Source organism: Thermobia domestica, chromosome 2, assembly GCF_964235325.1.
Source record: "Thermobia domestica chromosome 2, izTheDome1.hap1.1, whole genome shotgun sequence".
Lineage (NCBI taxonomy): Eukaryota > Metazoa > Arthropoda > Insecta > Zygentoma > Lepismatidae > Thermobia > Thermobia domestica.
The window spans coordinates 144,534,504-144,541,168 of record NC_137455.1 but is presented as its reverse complement, the minus strand read 5'-3'; positions in this window follow the sequence as shown (position 1 = coordinate 144,541,168).

Below are 6,665 nucleotides of genomic sequence, written 5' to 3'. Positions count from 1 at the left end.
TATTGGACCGTAGGGTTCAGAGATTTGGACATTATGGAAGTTAGAGAAAAAATATATAGAGAGCTTCAAAATGTGATGTTAGAAAAAGATTTTAAAAAAAAGATAAAATGGACAAGTAACAAACGTTTTAAAACGGGTAGGAGAGATAAGGACGTTTTTAGTCAGTATTCTACGTAAGAAGGCGAATTGGATTGGCCACATCTTGCATAGAAGTTGTCTTCTTCATACCGCCACAGAGGTGAAGACGGAAGAAGAAGAGCACAGCTGATCGATGATTTGAAAAATAGGCGAAAATATTGGGAGTTGAAAGAGGAAGCTGAAGATCGAGAAACGGGGAAGAAACATTTCCAAGCTCGAACGTAAGAAAAAATTTAATTAGTCCCAGGACCTGTCAACAGACCGAATACTTAATAACTGAAAAAAAAAACGTTCTTTCTATTTAATGTTTAATAAAACATTTTAACCATGACGCTAGTCTGAAACCACTTCATTGTTTCATATAGACAAATATTATCTATGATATGTCATTACAGGACAGATTTATGTTAATACTGTTAACTACAGACACTATATTGTTTATTTCAGACTACATTCTTCCATATGAATTTTATTAACAATGGGTAGTTCATTCAAATAACTATTTCCTAATAGATAAGTTTCTTCGATCCAACAGCATTCGTAAGTAAAGGTGTAAAACGACAAGAGGAAAATGCACGAGCTTGAGAGTTCGTTAACATTTCATTGTAATGTATGACAACATGTTGTTTACAAGTCTTGAATGTGTGAATTCAATTAACAAGTCTCACTCAAAGATTTTAGACGGATGCGCGAAGTGGCAATAATGAAATTTACCAGGAAAAGCTTGTTTAACCTTTAGCTGAGGTGACAAATATAACCATGATGGCTGCTACACTGTCACAAGAAGATATTTTGCATAATGCTATTAATTATATCAATATACAAAGTCCTCGCAACATAAATAATGTAGACTTTGTATTATAATTAGTAAGTACATATATTTTTAATAATTGTAGTTGTGTGTTTGTCAACCATAAAGATCTATTACGATTTTTAATAATTTTTTTTTTAATTTTTCTCTTAAGTATCTAGTTCCTAATTTGTCTTAAAATTAAACTTAATTTAAGATAAATTTTCCTATATTCGCCGCATTTAAATACAATTATTTCTCGACATTCAATTCTAGTATTGTGAAATTTTAAGTTCAGCATCTCACGATCACACTTTACTGCAAATACAAAATAATAATAATAATAATAATAATAATAATCGCAAGTCAAATATTCTACTGAAATTGGTGGAATAAGAAAATGAAAAGAAACAAAAGAATCTTGAGAAAAGCCACGAATACGAAGTTATCCGCCCACGAACTCACATTACTGAGATTGAACCAGGAATCCTTTACACTAATGATGATTTCTTTGGCTCTTTATTAGTGGCAGCATTCTGAAGAATATTTATCCTTTGATTTTGTTCAATAAAGTATCAGCCAATACTTCGTTATATTATTTTAAAGAAATAAATAATACTGCCACTAGTATATTTTTCTAAAATCACGTGTTTCAATCTTGTACAAAAAGATTACACACATCGTAATTTGCCGTGCGATTATTTCTTTCAGTGTTTCAAATTATTGAGATGAAGTGAGTTATTCAGCCGGTTTTTACTTGATCGCCTGAATCTATTCGTCAAGAGATTGCTTCGAATTATGTGGATCAGAGCAGGTGACCAACTTACATTAGGAAGTGAACCACTGTTCGGGAAATCCTTTGAAAAAATACTAGCAAATATATGGCATTAACTGTCAAATGCCATAACTAGTGACAATTGTTTCTCGTAGTGACATGTATTGATGGTGAGAAAAGGTGTTGCTTGCATAATGAGATCGTAGCAAAGATATCAGGAAACAAGGGAAACAAATCTGACTTTCGTATGTCATCTTGTTGCTAAGTAGCTTTGACAGAACAGGGTCACGCTCCCTGCACAGAATAGTAACATCAGAAGAGTATTCAATCTATCATATCCATGATACATGATTGCTTTATTTTACAATATAAGAAAATTAGTACGTACGTAAATAATTCGAAATTTAAAAGCAAATAGGGTTAATTAGTTCCATAAAGATCATTTCTTGATGTGTTTTCCTACTACAAGACTAATATGATGAAATATCAGAAGAGACAAAATTGAACTGAAGACAAAAATAATTGATAACTGAATAAAATCGCAAATGAAAAGAATTTCAACAGCGTAAATTCACTGAAAATGAAATGAACAAATCGATGAGTTTCAATTTCATATTTTAAATTTAGAATCACGAAGTAGCCAAAGGTATGGTTGAAAACTGCTAAATATTGGAACCTGAACTTCCGATCCACATTCTTAAGTTTCATCCAACTTGTTTTGAATTGGCATCGTTTCAAATACTCCACATCTAAATTTATATTTGGATCATGAACTAGACTAAGTATTTTATTTGGTTACAAATAGTTAACCAAATCTAAATAGTTAAATCCATAAAAAATTCTAATATTTCTACATCCTTTTAAACTGAAGGCAATGAGAAGCAACTCTAAACTGAATTCCTTAGAGTATGTCGTTTAACGCTTAATTCTCTTTATTCCAAAATCAGGGCTTCCCAAGCACTTTTGGATTTACCACGGAATATATTAAACTGATATTGCCTTCCTTATATTTGTATGCCTGACAATGACATCAAGGTCATATGTGTAGAGGTCATTGAACAATGCAGGGCAGACCTATCTCGAAAACAGTCACGTGGTTGGAGGATTCTACTTAGGAAGACATTTTTATTCAATGTCTTTTTTTCTTCCTACATCTACCTGATGCAGAATGCATATCGAGAAGCGCGTGCACACTTCAAATGCACAGTACGTTGAGTATGCAAAATGCTGTCAATAATTCATTGTATCCATAAGCCTCTATAGTCAAGAGGGAAAGAAAAACTTGTCTCTTACATGGGAATCATGTCCTTTCCTTCCTGTTTTCAATTCCCCATTTCTTTTCTTATCTTTTGTTCCGTGTGTAATGGTAGTCATTCGTCAGCTTTCTGAAAGGTCTTTGTTGTGTAAACACAACTGTTTATCAACGACGTCCTTATGAAAATGAACGCCTCACGAGGTCACTGTTATTCGGAATTTATAGTAGTTCATGAAATTTTCATTCGAAGGCAACCAGAAATGAGGCTACAAATAGCCATACTTTTTTTCCCAACATAAATCATTATAGCGAATCTAAATGTAAACTGTAGGTTTGCCTAAACAGCAGGTGTCTATCGAACGAGAATATTAATAGGTCACAAAATACCCATTTGATTCAAATATACGGTAAGATAAGTTTTGCCTAAAACGTACATTGAATCTAACAGAACACTGAATATACATAAAATTCATTCTCCTTTATTTCTGGTTTTCAATTATGAAATTTCATTAAATACTAGTGGAAGATTTAGTTACAAGTCTTACTTAGAAAAGGAAACCCTGACTGTATTACTTGTTTCATTTTTTATATCTTACTGCACGCAAAATCAAATATTTTTACTGCCACAAGAATGGTACAGATTGATTAACATCCCTGAACAATCCAAGGTACTATTCAAAAAGTTGTTACAATGAATGTAACTCAGTGACGTGTTCATTAATCAAGTTCATTAATTGATCTTCATAATCGTAAACAGACACAATTTTCACAGTCAAATATATTACACGAAGGTATTTGTGTCGTAAATACGTGAGAATTTCACAACAGGTGTCTTTGCTACTTCTTTATTATTAACGTCTTATTTAGCCTGGTAGTTTATAATAACCTCGAATAGCTCCTTCTTTTACACAATTTAAGACAATCCTCACGTAACGATAAAAAAAAAAATCCAGTAACTAATGACTACATCTTAGCATTTAATATATTCTGAAGGACAATAAAGTTGAAAACTGGATTCCATTGTTAATATATTTGTAGTAATAAAGCATCTATATTCTATAAAAATTCCAGACACTCTTATACTGGTTCTTTCTTGATTTATATGTTTTGAGCATCTAATTTTTCCTCAATGCAATCATAATGCATAAAAAATACTTTTTATTTGTCTCGTAATTTCCTAGTCAGAAACACTGCTTTCCAATCCCATCTCAAGAATATACATTTTTGTGACCAACGTTAAGAAATACGACAAAATGCTTTTTCTTTACAAGGCTTCATCATTTTTGTAAGTGCGTTCACTTGCTTAAGACCTTTCCCTACATTACGAAAACTTAATGATAATGTCATCTTTCGTATCGCGAAAGTTCTACATCAATTTATATTCATCTAAGACGGTAAAGTGATGATAATGAAGAACAAGCATTCTCGAAAAATGGATTAAGTCTTGAGAAATAAAACCCCTCCTTTTTCGTATAAACAGTATTAACAGCTGAAGATCGGGTAAGTTTGTAAATTTGTTCGCGAAGACTAACTCCTCTAAGAAGGGATTGCCAATGCTATTGTGTTAAACGATCTGAAAGGAGTGAAATAACTTTCAGAGTTAACCATAAAAACTGTAATCGAGTATACTCAGAAAATGTAATTAAATTTATTAACACCTAATTTAGAAATGTAATTATAAATTCTTGATCTTGATAATTATAATTTAAGAATCCTGGTTATAAAACTCAGAGGAATACTAATTTACGTGTGTAACTGAATATCTAGGCAATACAGTCATTATTATCCAAATTTTGTATTGGCAACACAACATTGCTGCACATCTTGCAAATAAGAACAGAAGTGAAACACTGAACTGCTGAACAAGACTACTATTCATAAAAATAAATACTTTACATGTTGCGTAACATGTAAAGTATTTATTTTTATGAATAGGTTACCAGTTTTGTTCAACAGTTCAATGTTTTATTTCAGATTTTGTATACATGATGGTTTGATCTAACAACACTGAACAACTCAAGATACTATTCAAGAAGTCGTTGCACCATGTGAAACTCAGCGACGTGACATTAAGTTTCCCAATTATATGTTCTTTTCATACATTGTTAAATTACAAGGAAAGAAACTAGCCTTGCTACTACCCCTACTGTACTAGCCTAATAGACCTGCATAGCTATGATAGACAAATGTACTAAAATACACATCCAGGCAGAACATCAACTCGAAGGATAGTTTATTATTGCAAGAAACATGGAAAATTACGCTCAGAGAAAAATATTATTTTTAAAAAAAAAAAAAATACTGTGATAACCTTAATTTTGGAAAGATACCAGATATGTCACTTGATTTTCAAATAGTTTCTGTGTGTACTAGTTATCAATGATCGAAAAATGATACGGTTTACCATTAGAAAGATATTTTGTTGTCAATTAAATAGACATGAATTAAATAGCAATGCATATGAGATGCTAATACTATATTAGATTTCCTCTTTGTATTGTTTTTTCTATTTTTGACTGACGAAATACTAAAAGCGCACATTTACATATTATTGCTCGCTCATGTATGATAGGATAGTTGCAATTTATAAGTAGACAAAATTGAAACCTTCAAAAGTCTACGTAGCGTGCTGCATTGTAATATATTTCTGGACCGGCAAGTCACATGAAAAAAACTTTAAGAAGTACAATTTATTTGGAAGATCTTACATGATCTTACGAGTATCAATGAAGTATTGTTGTGGTCTACAGAAACATTCTGTGAAGTTCGAAAGGATTTTTCAGTATTGATGCTACATAGTTCTTTTTCGCAAAATGTGCAGTATGATCAAATTTGTTCCTATTTTAGCGAAGTGAAGTTATTGTGTCGACTTTATCAATGAAATGTATCTAATTTGTCCCGGCAATTCGTATTACTACTTTGCATAACGAATGAAAGCATTTGTTTATCACAATACTCGGAATAACTGTAATTTGATTAAATATTAAGCAATGCCTTATTAATGTTTCAGGTCAAACTTAACACAATAGTATTAAGTATTAAGTATGATAGTCATAATTATTAATTGGCATCTAAAAGAAATTATACAAAAGTAGCTAGAGAAACGAGAATTGGTTGTTGATCAAAGCAAATTTACATTTTCTTTCTAATTTTCGCTAACAAGAACACTAAAAATGTCAACGCCTAGGCCAATCATGAAATTCTTCTGTAAAGAACTTCGTGTAGTTCTAATGTGAGGGATACATTAAAAATTCACTCATTGAAAATTCCTATAATTGTAAACTCTCATAACTTCGACGTTCTTGTCGACATATATGGCCTCATGTCAGTAGCATTTCTTTTAATACGAATGTTCTTGTCTCAATGAAACTTGTTTCACTTCAATGTCCTCATCATTCTGAATACAAAAATTCATCTTCAGGATTAAATCAACTTTTATATTAAGACCCTTTCCTTAATACTAGTCGCGATTTAACAAAACGAGCAGCATACTTCGTAACTAAGGCGAGTATCGGCAAAGTGATTAACCAAGATCCCTGACACAGTTATTTACAAGCGGGTTGCCGCATACTGACTTCTCAAGGCAAGGTATTCTTGATTATTAAAGTATCAAACAGTGGCAAGGGGAGAGGATTTAAAAAAAAAAAAATAACTTCGATATCCGGTTGTCCCAAGGTCGTTACATTCGACCTATTATGATGATGAAG